This window comes from Sinohyriopsis cumingii, chromosome 17 (genome assembly GCF_028554795.1).
Source record: "Sinohyriopsis cumingii isolate HCF-2022 chromosome 17, ASM2855479v2, whole genome shotgun sequence".
NCBI classification, from domain to species: Eukaryota; Metazoa; Mollusca; class Bivalvia; order Unionida; family Unionidae; genus Sinohyriopsis; species Sinohyriopsis cumingii.
Genome location: NC_142977.1, coordinates 17,742,516 through 17,759,963, shown reverse-complemented (window position 1 = coordinate 17,759,963; position 17,448 = coordinate 17,742,516). Strand labels below are relative to the sequence as shown.

At 40.5% G+C, this 17,448-nt stretch overlaps 1 pseudogene across 1 annotated transcript in view; it reads left to right on the top strand.

The window, feature by feature from the left end:
* Nucleotides 1-1,752: 1,752 nt before the first annotated feature.
* The window catches only part of LOC149777838 (sideroflexin-2-like), a 48,218-nt pseudogene continuing 32,522 nt past the window's right edge, over nt 1,753-17,448 (top strand). Inside the window, exon 1 of the transcript XR_016415693.1 lies at nt 1,753-1,868. The product of XR_016415693.1 is annotated as a sideroflexin-2-like (transcript). The remainder of the gene's footprint in view (nt 1,869-17,448) is intronic.

Genomic DNA, 17,448 nt, shown 5'->3' with positions numbered 1-17,448 from the left:
CTGCAAAATGCCTTGATTTTACCAACAAATTTGAGGTATATTTATCAGCAGTGATGTGGGATGCTCTGGCGACAATGGGACTAGTGGGGGGGGGCTTTACGATGGCGACAAGGGGATTTTTAATATGGGAAATTTAACATGGATGAGACTTTAGAGCAAACAATATATTAGAACTAGTGGGGGGGGGGCTTTACGATGGCGACAAGGGGATTTTTAACATGGGAAATTTAACATGGATGAGACTTTAGAGCAAACAATATATTAGAACTGTCTAGCAACAAGGAAAAATTTTGCAGGAGTGACGTCACGGTACTAGAAATTGGCAAGAATGTTGCAAGCGGCTGACCTAAATTTGACCCAAAAGCAAGGAAAAAAGCAGTACACTTGGCGGGGTGGGTCATTGAACTGGATAGAACGCTTGGTGGCACTGGCGGGACTGGCGAGACATAGACATATAAAACAGACGTAATTTTATGAACATACATCTACAATACGTAAATATGAAATCGACTGAAACCTTTTTTAGGCAAGAGAAAATAGCTATCTTTTCGACGCAATGGAGTGGCCCTGAAAAGAGCCTTTGGGTTTCTTCTTTTCTTGTTCTTCTATTTTCTATCCTCCCGTCTACTATTCCACCATCTTCTTAATATTGTCATAATATTTATATTTGTCTTCTTCTTTTTCTTCCCATCCGTTTCCTCCTTCTCCTGGTTCTGCTTCTCTTCTATCATCTCCTTTTTCCTCTTCTCGGTTTCTTCTTCTTTGCAATGTTCTCATTACGTCTTCTTATTGTCTCTTTTTCTTCCAGAACTTCTTTTTCTTCTTTTTCCTTCTTTATTGTTTTTCGTAGCCTTTGTTTGGCTTTTTTTAAATTATTAATTTCCATCTTGACACTATTTGGGTTTTAACACCTATACGTCACTTTCACCAACAGTTTCTCTATAATCCCCAGGTCATATACTACTTCCTACAACTTGTTCATTTTGTCTAAATGGAAACTAGTCATCTTCTTGAATATTCAGTGTTGAATGGCCCGAATGACTAACGCTATGCTTTATATACTTGAAGCACGGACGTGAAGGAAAACATCCCTTACACTAACTTCACATATTATCTAATGTCCACACGGAAGAGAGGGAAAACAAACCCAATATATACTATCATCACAGAAGGGAAGAAAAAACAACAAATATACTATCAACAGAGAAGGGATGGGAAAAAAACCTAAATCTAATATCCACACACGGGAAGGAGAAAAAACTCAAATCAACTATCCACACACGGGAAGAGGAAAAAACAAATCCAAAATATACTATCCACACAAACGTACGCGCGCAAAGCAAGACACATATAAGCACACACACACGTACGAGAGCACACAAACACACATACAAACTCACTAACACACAAACGTACGAGGAAGCTCACACATACACACACACACACACTATCTCGTCAGTAAAGGAGTGAGTGTTTATAGTCACACTCACACAAATCGGCAGCTGAATAATCTCTTTTCTAGGGATTTGGTTAGCCCAGGGAAGGGCCGCTTTTTTCGAACTCCAAATCCACCTGGTTAATGGTGACATTTCCCAGACCTGGCACCACAGACACAACGGCGGCTCCAATCATTGTTACAATTGACTGTAGCTGCTGGTAGTTCAGAGGCAGCTTCAGTGGCCTCATCATCCCACGCTTGAGTGTGCGTAACCATGAAGACACTTTCCTTGCAATCCTTCGTCTTGCTTGCGTATGCCTCTTGGTAGTGGTGGTAGTCGCTCTAATGCTGCTTATGGCTGTGGTGCTGCAAATGGCCGTGGAGGTGTCCTCGCATTAGACTTGACCTCACACAGAGGTCTCAGCATGAGGTGAGACAGGATCTCTCTCTTCTGTTCCTCTTCTATGTTTTTCCTGTCCTCCTCTTCTTCTTCAATCCTGGCAGCTTCAACTATGATCTCCATAGCAGCTCGTCTATTATGCACCTGTCATACTCCAGGTGCATTTGGAGTTCCAACAGTTTAGCAATTCTATTACTCATTATTATTGCAGTTGACTGGTCAACGCTGGGCAGCCAGACTGTCAGTCAGTCATTTTAAACGCTTATTGAAACACTTCGAACAAAGTCAAACAAAGGAAGTGCTTATAGACATACTTCCTTTTTTTGTTGACATTAAACAAAGAAACGAAGTGCTTATAGACACACAAAATTATATGATTGGCAATTGGACTAGTATTGCTTTCTAGAGTATTGGGGTAGCCCTGAAAAGGTCTGGGATGAAGGCAATATTTTATTGTCTAAGACTGCGTCCCCGTTTAGCGGCAGGTTTCCCACAGGATAAGATCTCTTTAGTGTCCACACAGCAGTCGAGGAAACCCCTGTGTGGTTCCTGCTGTTCCTGATGATGATGGTGATGATTTATAAGCTCTCTCAGCTTCTGAAGTCTGTACTTCTTCGTCAATTCTTCTTGCTGTTTCTTGATTTCGTCTCTGAAGACCTCTTCAAGCAGGTCTTCTACCATTTTCAGCATCTTCACATTCTCTATCTCGTCAGGATCGGGTATCAGGTTTTGCCTGACACAAAGCAAATTCACATAGGCTTCGTTTAGTTTAGCTAAATTAGAATATATCTTCAAAGGTTGAGGAGTCAACAATGGACGGTCAGACTGGAGACTGTCCCGTTTTATATTGCTCAAGCGAGGACACGATATAAAACATCCCAACGGTTTTCTGGGGTCGGACATCTATAGAGCTTTTCTTTAGAGTGAGGGGTAGAGAGAAGTCAAATAGCGTGTAGAGCCATATACGTTTTTGAAAACAAACTACAAACACACCTTTTTTCTTCAGATTGCAACATTTTTTTATTGAAACAACAACTAGCCATGAAACAGTTTTCAAACAAACAAACAATCTAGTTTTGACAAGGTTGAAAGCGTTGTGAAATCATGTTAGACTTCCACGAAAGGCAGTCATTGGGTCATTGATGTACACTACGTTTCCTAGCTAAAGACACAATATATCAATAATGGTCAGAAAACCATCGATCTATATTGTCATCGTTTCTAGAAGAGTCACAATCAAAATAAGTGAGTAAATGTTCTAAGGAATATCCAAGACGTCTTTGAGGAAGAAAATACACACAATATTGGCCACACACCATGGAATATGTGCCTTGTAACTTCACATTATTGAATCTTGTTGTCTGGACATTTCTTGTCATAAAGTCGATGATGTCGTCTTCCCAGGATGGTAATCCATACGAATAAAACTGCTCCACACACCCATTGTGGGGAAAGTAGATGACTACCCAGTGGGTTCCTGTGAGATCACTTTCGTCCGTTTTGATAACATAAGCTTGATGGTCTTGAGGTTTGCGATGATACAGTTCGTCTCTAGCAAGCACGACATTATTTCAAGAAGCAGTGTTGTTAAAAGGTAATAAAGTTCCCAGGTATACATTGTGCTCTGTTTTGTTTTTCTTGTTTTTCTCACAGGTAATGATAAGTCATCAATTCAATCCTGACCTTTGCGTTGAAAATCTCTGATTTCACTTCCACGCGTCGTATCGGATACTTGGCAGTTGTTCTGCTCAATGTGTAAGTGGTGTCGTTTCCAACTTAGGTAACACTTCCGCATATCGTACGCAGAGTCTGGCTTCTTGGATGACTGTTTTGTACTAGGCATCATCACTTATCAAATGGAAATTTGTACTGCTACGATTCAGTCTTAGGTGGACATCCATTCCGTTCAGCAAATACTTCTGTTGCAGCCACATGACTAAATGCAAACGATCCATCAGTTCTAAAAGTTTGTTGGGTCCTTTGATTTTGTTTCTTCGTTCTACAAATCCCTTATTGGAATCTGTCCTTGGATCAAATTCCATGATGTTAAATTTGCCTGCTGTGTCAGTTTTCCATACCACACAATCATACACATGGGTGTTCCTATCTTCTTTTCGTATGGTAAGGGTAAGAATCCATGCTGCTACTGACCAGTTTGTTATTCAAGTACAAATCTACTCCACTAAACAATGAATGAATGAAATTGTTAACAGGGGCTAATTTATTTTCGTCATTTAGATCGGGACCGTCCATCGTTGTGTCGATCAATTTCACTTTCAAGTACAAGTAACTGCTATTCAGGTCGATGTAATCATCGCGCTGTCCTTTGATTTCAAACTCAATGTGAGCTGATACCGAGTCCTTGGCAGACGAGACGGGATGAAATTCTACCAATAGGGATTCTTGCATCGTCATCATGGTGGGTAGCATTGCAAACAAATCCATTTCCGACTTAGAACATACGCAAGATTCTATGTACGTCATATTCTTTCTTTTTGTTCTCTGTGTGTTTTTTTTTAATAAGCAAAAACGTCTAAGTCTTGGACTGTTCTTTTCTTGGTCTTTGTAGCTCTGGGGGTGTGAAGGCCTCTGGAAGGGAGTCTTTGGCGTCTCTTTCTGCCTTATCTTTGCTGTAGTGTCAGGATCAAGAATGCCTGAATCAGCAGTGTCCAGGGCATTTAAAGGAGTTTCTCGTCTGCCCAAAATGTCTCTGGCCGTTTGAAGCAAGACATTTTTGTCTGCTCTATAGAAAGTTTCTTTGGGGTTTTGTTTGTCGATGATGACATTTTGGAGAAATTCTTTGCCTTGCGTCAACGCGGCATCGTTCAAGGCGTGCAATCCTTGTGTAACCATCGATTTCAACACGGGAACCACCGAACGCAAGACAGATTTCAGCATATCTTCTAAACCATGTCCTTGCTGTCGAGCGACTCCTCGGTACACTGGATACATGACTTATAAGGTGCTATAGAATCGTTTTGGAAAGTGGAGCTTTATAGTAACTTTCCCTTTGGTAAATGCAATGTTATGTCCAGATCTCCTTTTATAGCAATGTTGACAGTGTCAAAATACGACTTACTGACAGGTAAATAGTCAGGATATTCAAATTCGCGGTGAACATCTTATGTGTTTCCACGTCAGCGGTCGTGGCAGAATCCACTTTGAAAGAAATGAAACGCGATAACGGTACGGAGGTGTGTCCAGCTACGTTGAACTCCACCACATCGGAGTACATAAAAATCAAATTGAATCCTTGGTTCAGTTCTACCCGGGAACGAAATAACTTGGTAAAAGAATTGTTGTTGCGAACTACTGGTAATTCGTTTTTCATCATCATCATTGTCATCTCATCGTCCCCACCCAAAACGTTACAAAATTCAGGACAAAATAAATTGGACATCACTTTGCTCTCCACAAATTTGATCAGCAGGCGATGATCCACTTTATGGTACTCAATGGTGACACTTTTTCTGACGCTCTAAAAGGCTCTGCCAACCACGACATTTAACCTGGTAGCAATCGTGTTCATCAGATGTTGACCGCTAAAATAATAGCCTCGGGGAATTATAATGTTATAGGTGCTCTGTTTAGACTGTGAGTTGTTTTTTATTCCCATATTTTGCATTAGATTCCAAGTACGTTTGTACTTGCTCGTCATGAACTTCAGCCGTAAAAGGGTTTTGATTTAGAAGGACATTTAAGATTTGTGTAGGGTGAATGATTGCTACCAAAGCCAAGGGGCTTCGTAATCTTATTGGATTGCATGAAGGAATTTGGCCATGTAACAGCACAAAGCGTTTTTGGGAAACAAGTCCATGGAACTGTCACTGGGTAACGTCAAGTACAATTGGTTGCTATTCATAATTTGAGAGTTCTGCTGTCCGAGGGGTCACTGGAAGTTAGATGAGTGACTAAAAGAGGGTTATTGTGGTGGTTGTTGGAATGTTGACTGTTGCGAGGGTAACTGACTTTGTCCGTAAGATTCCCGTGTTGACCGTTTTCGAGAAGTATTTCAGGAAAATATTGGGATGAAAGTAACCGATGCAACTGCTCAGTAAAAAGGACTACAATTCTTTGTCTCCTTGTTGCAAACTCATATTGGCAATGGCAGGACCGATGACACAATACACCACAAAGATTTTGCAGATAAAGGACGATTTACGTTTTAGGTACACGTTCTCTAAACCACACCCAAAGGATTATTTTGTAGAACATGAAGAGAAGAACTGAAGGATGGAGTGGACAATGCTGTAGTGGTGGCTGAGGCTTTGTTGAGGGGCATGATGGTAACTTCTTTTTATAGTCGATGACTTGCGAAGTGTCGATCCAAGAATCAAAACTTGAAGGATATCCGTTCCAACATACTGTAATATCTTTGACACGACGTTTGGCCACTTATCGGGTTCTTCGTTCGAGAATGCTTTCGATGTCGTACACCTCATCTTCGTTTTGGTCATGCGTTGTAATTCGGGCAAGTAAAACGTTACTTTTAACACTTCCCGGTTCATGCTTTCCAATTAATAGACGGCAGGATGACGGCCACTCACTCATCCAGCGACACGAAACAATTCAGTCTTTCATTTGGGTAAGTAACTTTTGACGAAAGTGCATTTCGTTTTGCCAATGCGCACCCAATCTCCTGCTGCCAATGCTCCACTTTTCATGGGGCCAGCCATCCTCGGGGACGTACGAAACAGGCGTTACAAAACGGTCATTTCGTTGTCGGGAGTCACTTCTTGGGGGGCACATCCGACGCTCCGATGGTAAGATTGGTTATATGCTAGGACAAGGTGGGATAAGACGTCGATTTACCTGCGAGTGTGTTGATGAGTAAAATATTTCCACATTCGTTCTTTCAAGGTGCGTTGAAAACATTAAACGATTGCTTTAGTTTCGGGATTCTCGGTGGTGAAAAAAATCGAATGTCTCAAATCTTTAATTCTTTTTGTAAAGCTTGGTTCAGAAATTCGGTGACTTTGTCGGTTTTCCATCGAAGAGGGTGACAACCACTTTGTTTCAACAACAGTTTGAGGGTTTGCACTAACTCAGTGCTCGAATTGGAAGTCAATGACACGACCTAGGCAAATTTGGAAGAGACGTCGATGACACAAAACAAATATTTGTAGACACAATTGTAGGTGGCCAAATGAGAGAGTCTTAAAATATTTCAGAGTTGGTAGAGCTGTTTTGTCTAAAGCTTTCAGGTGAACGAGTTGCAGTCGTTGCAACACTTGAGTGTACCATTGCAATGTTTTCGTTTCTGACAAATCGCTGCGATCCATCAATGATTATACTTCGTGTTGTAACGGGGACATCTGGGTCAAATCAGGATTTGGAGGTAAATGTGGGGTCCGTTGTTCCTGCCATCTATGGTACTCCATCCATCATTTGTAAGGCACTAAAGGCAGTTTTCGTCCGTCAATCGGATTTCAATGGTAACATCTGAGATCTTGTGACTCCAGAGGTCTCTTTTTTGTTCTGGGTCCTTGTTATCTTGGACCCATGGGTAAAACACCTTCCAGGAGTCTTCCCCGAATGGCTCCCGCTATTCCTTTGAAAGGTGGTCCTAAAAATCCTCCACGTTACTTCATCATCTTTTTCTTTTAACGGATGTGTATTTTCGTTTGGACCATTCGACGAATAATATGTCAATGTTTGGCTAAGCATCCTTTCTGATGTTTAGACAAAGGTATCGTTCCTTTCAAGACATTCTGATAACATTCGCTCACAGTATCGATGACATCTTTGGAGGGGTTTGCATGAGTTGTTTACGAATGGGTGGATGAGTTTGGACAGGACAGACAACATGTCTATATGTTTGGCTAAACGATGAGGAAGTCCTTTCCTTTTCTCTCCTTTCTCAGCCAGAGAGTGATGTGCACTTATTTAAGGAAACATCGTTTTGGTTCAAGAGCAAAACATACACTGAAGCCCATGGCTTGACATGCGTCCTTTTATCTTATTTGTCTGATAACGTTTGAAAGAAAACAATACATATTTTTGGTTGCTCCTCTTTTACTTTGGACGACAGAGTCTTTTCTGTGGGTGACGTAGATGCATGCCTAAGTGTTGTTTTGGATGTCGAGACTGTCATTTCTTTTTCCTTTTCCTTTTTGGACAGAAGAAGCACGATGGTGAAGGTGTGCACTTCCTTGAGAGGAAACCTTTGAGCGTTCAAGAGCACAAAAACACTGATTCCCATTCTCTATCGCAGGTCTTTTCTATACTAGGTTAGCAGCTCTTTTCTGGGGACTTTCCTTTTTCTGAAGCTGTGACCCGGTCTTGACACGGTTGCTCTTTTTCTTCTTCTGGGTTCGTTTGGCTTTTTTCTTCGGAAGGACTTTGGGGGCATTGGGATCCCATTTTAAGAGGGAGAGAATGATGACACCTCCTAGAGAACCGCTACCTGCAGGTTTCAAAATGATTTGCTTTTTGGTTTGAGTGTCGATGCGAGGATCGGATAGTTGCGTCAAGGCTAATTTGTTTCTCTCAAGAAAGCGTTTGGTTTAATATGGAATGTGAATGATGCCTTGCAGTAATTGACGTGCTGTCACCGGAAACCATCGTAAGACATCTTTGAGACTGGCTTCTAAGACACGAGCACATATCTGTGAATGTTTTTTCGCGACTGATGCCGTACAAAAGACGAATCGATTTGACAGGAAGATGAAACTGAAGGGACGTCGTGTTGATGCTGTATGAGACAGACACAAAGTATCCTACAGGCCCTCCGTCTTGGCACCAGTGGTGAAACAGATTGGTACGAAATCGCAAATAATCGGGGATAGTGGGTTTTAAATCCACGAGTGAATAGGCGTTTTGGGTTTGAGTGGCATCGTCGTACGCATAAGTCAGCTAAGGCGTTCCTAATAATCTGGGAAAAACTTGCACTTGCGATTTATCTACATGGCTTATAAACAAGACCACGTAATAAGTATTGAAACTGGTGATGCGATGGGATTTACTTTGTTGAAATAAATTTTGAGTGACGTAAATGACACTGGCATTACGATGATGCCCTTTTCGCGTAAACCAGTTTAGATGCTTTATCGTCTTCTCCTAACATGTCGTCGACGATGACCAGATGAGTTTGACTGGGGTCAGACACGATCGCGTCGTCTTCGCCAGGAATATCTTCCACAAACACGATGGAATCGCCTTGATTTTCTTCCAAAAGACTGTACACCGATTACCTCTCTTTGTAACACCACAAGATCCATTGAGGTGGACGATCGATCAAATGATGTTTATGTTCGATCAAACGTTTGACAAATTCATTTTTGCCTGAACCGATAGGTCTGGCAATTAACATGTCAAAGGGATGGAGAAGATACAAGGCCTCCCAACTGGCACGATCAAGTTTTCGTAGATGACTTTGAAAGTCGAGGAAGAGGGAGTAGAGACAGCAGAGGTAGACATAGTACAGGGAATGTTACTTTTGACTCGAAGACAGACAAGATAAGAGTTTTTATACTTTTTCAGGACAAGTTTATTGACTTTTCTTAAATGGAACAACACGAAAATCAAAACTACATAAGAGCCAAATGGTTAAGTACAACACCAAAATACACATCTTAACGATTAAAGTGGAATAAAACAAGTCAATGTACAACATGTGTTTGGTAACTAAGGTGTCATAGGGACAGTGTGTAATGTTCTTACAGTCTCTACATTGGGTACAGTCACACATGTGTCCTCCCGGAATGGTCTTTCGGGAGTGTCCATCACAGTTCTTTCCTGAAGGGAAGGGTTTTCTCGGTGTAGGATTCTTCTTCTGGCACTGTCACTAACACATTTCTAAAAGTTACTTTTTCACTGGACGTTTGCATTTAGGATCACAACTCTTGGGGATAATTGGGCACTTCTTTGGTCCAAGCCTCGAAAACCCAACTTATCCAGTCATGTAGATCTCTGTCCAGTGAGGATGTAAGTCACAAGATGTACACACATCGTCGTACACAATTTCAGTAGCTAAAAGCTGTCGAATCTTTTGGTCCCTTAGAGGTTTTAGAAGTATGCAGATGAAAGAGCAAGGCTTTTACCAGATTGATTCTCTCGTGGACATATAAAGACACCACTTTCATGTCTTTTTGGTTGTAAGTACTATTCGTAAAGAGCCCACAAGGAATCGGCTGGTAAACGAAATCCCAGTAAGCAAGTCACTAAGACACACACCACACGTCGACACAAATTCATGATACAGTTCTCGTAATAAATGATGGTAATCCTCCACAGTTTGAATAATTTAAATGATTTCTTTCCAATGAATCTGCTGTATCACCACTGATAAAGGCCGTGCCATTGTAGTCCGTTTTTATACCCTCTTTTTTCAGAAGTAATAAATGTACTTTCTGCACAGAGATAATCGTATTCCAGTAGCGAATATATATGGTTCACTCAGTAACATGCACATTACACGCCGTTCAGAGGTTTCGTCTTGTGTAAAAGATCTTCTGGAATTCGCTGCAGTATGTCAACTTCTTGATAGAAAAATATTGCTCACAACAATCCAATCCTTCTTAACCGTGAGTAGTTGATCAATGTTTGACCACTTGAACACTTTCATGTGAATCAGTCATGTTATCGCATTCAGGTACCAGTGGTTTAAATATCGGTGACGTAACGGATGCAAATGTTCTTTGCGTTGAACTTTGACCACCTCTCTGTAAATGCGTTCTCTCAACTCTATAGGCAAACCAAGAATGTTCTCTTGTAAAGTATCCATTATCATGTCACTGATTATTTATACCCATGTTAGGTAATTGTCATTTTTTGTTTACAATATTCGCCTAGAGCGAAAGAAATGGACATAGTGAGTATTTCTGACCACTGCCATTCAGGGTAACCATACCATTTTTTAAACGTTTCCAATCAACGGGCACAATCACAATAGTCAGGCAAGAAGACAGGAAAATGGTATGGTTTGAACTTGGAGTTCTCAGTGGGTCTCTCACTCGTTTCTTGCAGAGTCGATGTCATCCTTCCTGTTGGTGGCTATCCTCTTGGAACCATTTTTTTATACCAGCATGTCCGTAAGAAAAGGTTATGTTATTGGGATGCCGCATTCGCTTCTGGTACTCAATTTGATATACTTTTTCTAAGGGCCGACTGACAATTTGGTGAGTGCGTACGTACAATCTTGTGAGGTTCGTAGGTGGTCACTTTAAAACCTTGATTTTTTCCAGACTGCAAGGCTTCTTCCAGAACGCCAATGTTCACCACTGGACTGGTGCGATAATTGAGCGTCAATCCTTTCACTTCACAATCCATGTGCACTTTTCCTTGTTTGTCCCGGTATTCGTAGCCGTACTGCTTCGGACCGCAACTAGCAAAACTTAGAATCTTGTCGTCGGGGTGCTCGTCCGTCCAGGCTCCTAAACGGTCTCCTTCGATTTTAGGGTAACAGTGACACAGGCGATCAATGTAGATGCAACTGTGTGTGTCAAAATACAGTACATGATCTCCTAACACTTATAAAACTTAGTACAATTTTAAGCGAGCATGGGCTGTCACGTAGGCCGCAATGGTGGCATTTCCAAATACAGCAAACAGGTGGCATTTGTCCTTGTTCCATACAAACTGTCCCTCGGGCTCAGTGGGTCTAACAACATGTAAGTTTCCAAGATGCGTTTAAACTCGGGATCGGTTTTCAAACAGTGATCGTACTCGTGTTCCCACATTTCGACCACTTGGTATCCTTGCTGTTCTAACTTCAAGCGCCGCTGACAAGAGGTCTCGTACAAGTCTTCCATGGTTCGTTGTAAAAACTGATTTTCAGTTCCACGTTGAGGGTAGCAGAGGGGACATCCGTGGAATAAGCATCCATTAAACTCGTACACGATCTTGGGGTTTTCTAAGTCCCAGCCATCCACCGAATACATTCCGATGCTCTGTTTGCCACCTCATTTGCGGGAATGTTGGATTCATTTGTCTTCCTTGTCGCACAAGTATCGTAACCAGTGTAGAGATTTGAGCGAGTATCGATGTTTGACAAAGTTCTTCGATGGACAGCTTATGAAAGCCAGGGTGTTTTCGTGCATGAATCATTGGCGGTACTCTAACGTACACGCTTTGGCAATGATGCAGACTTCTTTCAAAGGCTCGATGCCTCTGTGCTTCAGGAATAATTCTCGAAATTGTCTACAGCAACGCCGTAAAATGTCCACGTCGGAATGACAATACTTTAACATTTCGTCCTGAAAGTCAAATGGGTCGGTGGCGTGAGTCTGGTACCAAGCGTATAAAGCTACTCATTGATCAGTGCACATGTTGTCGGGGTCGTATTAGTCAGACTCATGCAAATGGGGTAGAACGGCGTGTTGATTGCATTCGGTACTGAAAAGGTGCGGAAATAGCCTTTGGCCATTATTGTCATTACAAACGTTTTAGGAATTTGGCTCAAAGGCATGGCGAAGTAACTGATCGAATCTTTAAACTACACTTGTCTAACTTGCATGGAAATGATGTTGATTCCGTTCAAGTCACGTCAGGACGCTTGATACTTTGTTCCGTATAGTATCTCAAAAGAAACTGTCCATCGTATCCCTAGAAATTGTGAGCCATCACCGTGGCATGGCGATGGCAATCTCAGGAATCTTGCTGCAGTGAGGGCAATGACTAAAGATAGGTTCTTTGATGCACTCGGTGAACCACGCAGAAATTAGGAATGTGAATACCGGTCGCTTGCATGCATTCGAAATCGAAAAAGATGAAATGCCCTTTCTTCTTCTGGTCATCATCTTCCTCTTGACGTTTGGAATGGTATTTTGAATGCAGCATTCGTGTTCCGGGCTAAACATATCTGGTCTTGACGTTTGTTACTTTGGACAAGGCTACGCTTGATGATACGATGGCTGTCCACCAATAACACTTTTCTGCTTTGTCCAGTCCCTTTGGGCACATAAACGTGAGTCATAAACAGTGTCGCATTTCCATCGATGATGTGAAGCTTGTCGTTGGATTTTGTACGTGTTGGATCTTGTCGATGACTTTGGAAGGTGTCAATTCTTGCAGGCTGCTAAACTCGATCCAAACGGGGGACTTCGGTCTGATCGTGATGAATTGAAAGTCTCAAGAGATCGTCTTCTTTCGCTTCACATTGTCGTTTCAGTGTGGTTAACAAAGAATACCACACCTTGCTGATGAACTCTTCTACATTCTCCAACGGTACGTCGGACTTTAAATCTTTAAGCTTCACCGTGTATGCTTAGGCTGTAATTCCAAATTTTGTTGATGAGCTCTTTTCCTTCTCTCGAATGTGATATTACCTTTCAGGCTTTACTGGTGAACTTTGGTTGGGTGTAGGCTCTCTGGGTCTGGATTCAGTCTCACTCATGTCATCTTCAAAATACTGGCAAGAATATGAGTCAAGACTTCAGCTACTGTGCGAGGCGATAAATCACGTTTCTGCTTCTTACTTTCTTCTCTTTACTCCACGAAATGATGCGATCATGACTACAAAAGGTCAAATAACTTCATTTTAAACGTCATGGATCCCTATATCCATGTCAAACAAGTGTATTCCCTATGTAAAAGGTCGCTGGCTTCCCTCCCAGTATTCATTTCACTCTCAAACCGACCAGAACGATGGAAGAGCCCACACAGATCGAATTTCTGCTCAGAGCTTTGTGAGGTGTCATACGAACGTTTTATTCTGACAAACCGACGGGATACTCTACTTCCTTTAGAGATAAAAGTCAAGATACTTGCTATATCTGTATGAATAAAGAACATTGAGTGTCCAGACCGTCAAAAAAGCAAGACAGGTGTCAAAAGAGACAAACCTCAAGATACCTGTTATTATTGTCAAGAGAAATGACATTGGTCTTCAGAATGCCCTAAAAACAATTGGAATAAGAGGGAGAGAGGGGTTCTGAACAGGTGGAAGATATGCCCTCCCAAAAGGTTTGTAAACGTTGTAAAAGAATAGACCAGAAAGAAAAACGTAAGTGTCTCTTGGTTTTGATTTTTTAGAATAAGGACCTGCACTGACGAACTCATTGACACACACACACACATATCATGGGGCAAACAAAGGAATTTTGAGTTTTAATTGATTTTGACAAAATGAATGCTATCTCTTTTCGAGATAGGTGAGTGGACCTAAAAGGACAGTTGAGTGTGTTTTGTTTTTATTTAACTCCGGAACGGGGAGCAATAAGCTTTAGCTGCCGTAAGTCTTTGCCACGGCCAAGGCCTACTTCTTGACCTGCTCCTGTTGATGATGATTTGGTAGAAATCACAAGGGCTGGTATCTCTGGTGTAGAAACAGAGTTGGGCTGTTTGGCTGGGGTAGGTCTTTTTCTCTTGGGTCCTATTAAAGAAGTCTGATACATTTGTTTCAGAAACCTTAACTCTGCCAAAATGTCTGAGAGTACCATCACTGTTTGACTTTCACTGTCATCCTTCTCTCCTAGACCTTGTTTCTTCTCTGCTGCTGCTTCTTCTTCCTGTTGTTTCCTTCTTGCTTCTTCTCTCGCTGTTGCTGTTGAAGGAGAAAAGCTTGTTCTGCTTCTTTCTGCTGCTGTAAACATTTCTCCAGTTCTTCTTTCTGTCTCTGTTTAAAATCCTCGCCGTGTGGTAAGGAAGGAGAAGGTGGGGAAGGTACTGGTACCGGAATAAAGTCTTGCGAAGAAGAGAGAAAATTCACTAAATCCCAATTAAAATCGGTCTCTTCTGGAAGTAGGACCGTGTTGAATTTGGTAGCGGCTGCTATGCCATCGCTTCTTGTTTCCACGGCTGGTGCACCCAATTCGTCGTATTCTTAGTTTCTGTCATGTTTGAAAACTCTGTCGCATTGATTCAATTTGCACAGACGCTAGCGCATCTATATAGGGAATGTGAGGTCACAGGTATCTCTCTTTGGATTGGAAAACAGACTCCGTACTGTTACTGAATTTTGTAACACGTATTGGGATTAGTGAAAAAACTCAATTCGTTTCGATCCGCTCTTCCACTATAATTAACAGCGGTTCACTTCATTTCTTTCACCTGTTCTCGTCACAAGATGTGGACTAACGTTGAATCACATACCCTTGTATCGTCGATGCTGTTCCGTACGGATTTACCCATGTATGTCATATCATCATGGACAATCGTCCATACGAGCGATTGGAAAAGAAGAATCTATGTGGAGAGACAAGACTGTCTGAAGAGAGTCCTCATCTACGGACCAAAAGTCAGATGAAGTTTGAAGAAGAGAAAAAGACCTATACGGTTCAATCTATGTTAAAGGAATATATTAACAAAAAACCAAAGGCCCTTTTCAGGGCCACTCATATGCCTCGAAAAGATATTTATTCTCTTTGCCTAAAAATTTGTTTAGTCGATTTTATATTTTAGGTTTTTCTGCAAAGATATTTATTCTCTTGCCTAACAGTTTTGGTCAATGTTATAGTTTAGGTGTGAAAGATTGACGTTCATCAATCTATATATTTGTTATATATGTATATGTCTCTACTGTCTTTGTTTACCCACCCCACCTATTGGTCCTATACAAATCGTCCTCATTCACCTGTCCGTATACAGTCCCAATATGCCCCATGTTAAATTCCCATTGTCCGTATATAGTGGGGGGAGGGCTGAAAAATCTTGTCCGTATATCGTCCCAGGGCAAGATAATATAGGAAAAGCCCAATAAAAATAGGGAACTGGGCATTGATTTGAAACGAAATTTTAAAATCACTGCTGTTGGTATACTTGGTTACAGCCTGAAATCAGAGAGGACGGGGATGCAGACCACCAAAGGAGGACAACGATGGAGGCGGTTGCTGTGGCGAGAGCCTTGGTGGGACCTTTGGGGCACCTCGGTTTCCGGTTGATTGCTTGGGGGGCGTTGTACAATCGCAATCGCAATCGCAAAAATCAAAAAGTACACAAACGTATACAAACTAACCAGTCGCACATACCAAATGGTGCACGCGACTTTAATCCAAAGTAGTAGTAGTAGTTATTTTAGCTAAGGATTGCAAATGATAATCATATTTCTCTCTTAATTCTCTTTTCGTACGTTTAATCAGACCACCCCTTGTTGAAACTTCATTATTACATCACTTGTTTTGACGCACATCACATGACGAAACTTGAATGTCCATAAAGCTTTTCATATCTATCTATCTATCTATCTATCTATCTATCTATCTATCTATCTATCTATCTATATATATATATATATATATATATATATATATATATATATATATATATATATATATATATATATATATATATATATATATATATATATATATATATATATATATTATAGGATTAAATGATCATGGTTGGGTATTTATCGATGTGTAAATTTTACCTAATCACTCACAAAGTAAATAAAGTCAGAATGACTTTATGTTAACTTTGTGAGTAATTAGGTCAAATTTGAACATCGATAAATACCCAACCAGGATCATTTAATCCTTTTAATTCTAATTTCGTCCTTTCTTCGTCAAATAAACTTATTCCATCAACAATGCATTCCTATTTAAGTAGTGTGTACTTTCCTTTCATTCGCCGCTTCACATCGCCTCATTATACATAACCTGTACAGAATCACACGAACATATTGACTACTATCACAGTTACGTTTATTCAGAAACTTCATACTTTACATCTTCGCCAACGGCTACCGATGGTTTGAACACATCTAGTTCATTTACAACATTCTTGTTCAAATTTAGTCAGTCCTATCTGCTACGTCAGATGACCATGACCTTACATAATAGCTGATACGGAATGAACTAGTGTGCTAGATTAAATTTCCAATCAATGAACAACATGGAAATATGAACAAGATGATGGTATCCCTTACTAACATAAATGTAATAATTAAATAAATTGTATGCAGAAAGAACATTTATATCATTCTCAACATCGTTAATACTTGTGATGACCCGTTCAGTGATCTAATGTCAGACGAAATGTAACTACTGTCACAGTTACGTTTATTCGGCAATTTCATACTTTACATCTTAGGCAATGGCTATCCGTGGTGTCAGCACATTTCTTTTCATATATAAAAATAACATTCTTTGTTTATCATTACAGTATGTTCTATAAGGGAATAACATTTTATATCTTCTTCATCAGCGTTGATACTTAACAAGACCCTTTCAGTTATCTAATCAGTAATTAAATGTGCAGTTGTTAAATGTAGAGTTGCTTGGAAAACCGGCCATATATTTTCTTTGGTTGCATAGCTCAGTGCTGGAGTGCTGAAAGGAATTAATTACTACACATCCAAACTGATTTAAATTAGCAAAACAATCACCTTTATGGATTATTATATACATTTTTCAATGGTGTTAAGTCACATTGGTGGCGATGGTAGTTTTACCATTTAAAAGCTTCATTCAGTCTTTGAATAATGGTCTCATAAAGATTTGTTTTATTTTTGTGTAAGTGGTCATATTCACCAAACAACCAACATCCACACACGTTTTACGTTTTTTAAATAAGTAAATAAAATTAAAATAAAAAAGTAAAAAAGAAATTACCATTGAAAACGCCAATACCCCATTTTGTGTTCGTTTAGCAGTCTCTGAGTATTGATTTATTTCAATAGCTTTTAAGTCCTTCTCAGATAATTTCTAGAATCTTAGTTTATATCCCT